Source organism: Apis dorsata, unplaced genomic scaffold (assembly GCF_000469605.1).
Source record: "Apis dorsata unplaced genomic scaffold, Apis dorsata 1.3 scaffold_1257, whole genome shotgun sequence".
NCBI classification, from domain to species: domain Eukaryota; kingdom Metazoa; phylum Arthropoda; class Insecta; order Hymenoptera; family Apidae; genus Apis; species Apis dorsata.
The window spans coordinates 17,898-18,246 of NW_006264354.1; positions in this window are offsets into that span (position 1 = coordinate 17,898).

Here is a 349-nt window from a genome sequence, read left to right on the forward strand (position 1 = left end):
TAAAAAAAGTTATACTTCTTATATGAGCAATATAATTTTAAATTAATTAAATAAAATTTTAAAATTTAAAATCTTATTCAAATACATATGTATGTATTTAAATGCATACATTGACTATAATAAATACATATATCAAATTTTACTTCTTTATTATAATAATGGTATTTGTTCGCAGCAAGAAGATATTTTTTATTCTCTACATACGAAGCTTTTTTTCAATTATGATATAGATCTTCCTGCTTACCTGTCCGCCAGACAACCTAATATTTCTCTATATCAGTCTTGAAACTGAATCAAAACGCCAGGAACTTTTTTTTCAGAAGACATCAAAAGGCGGAAGATCGGCGAT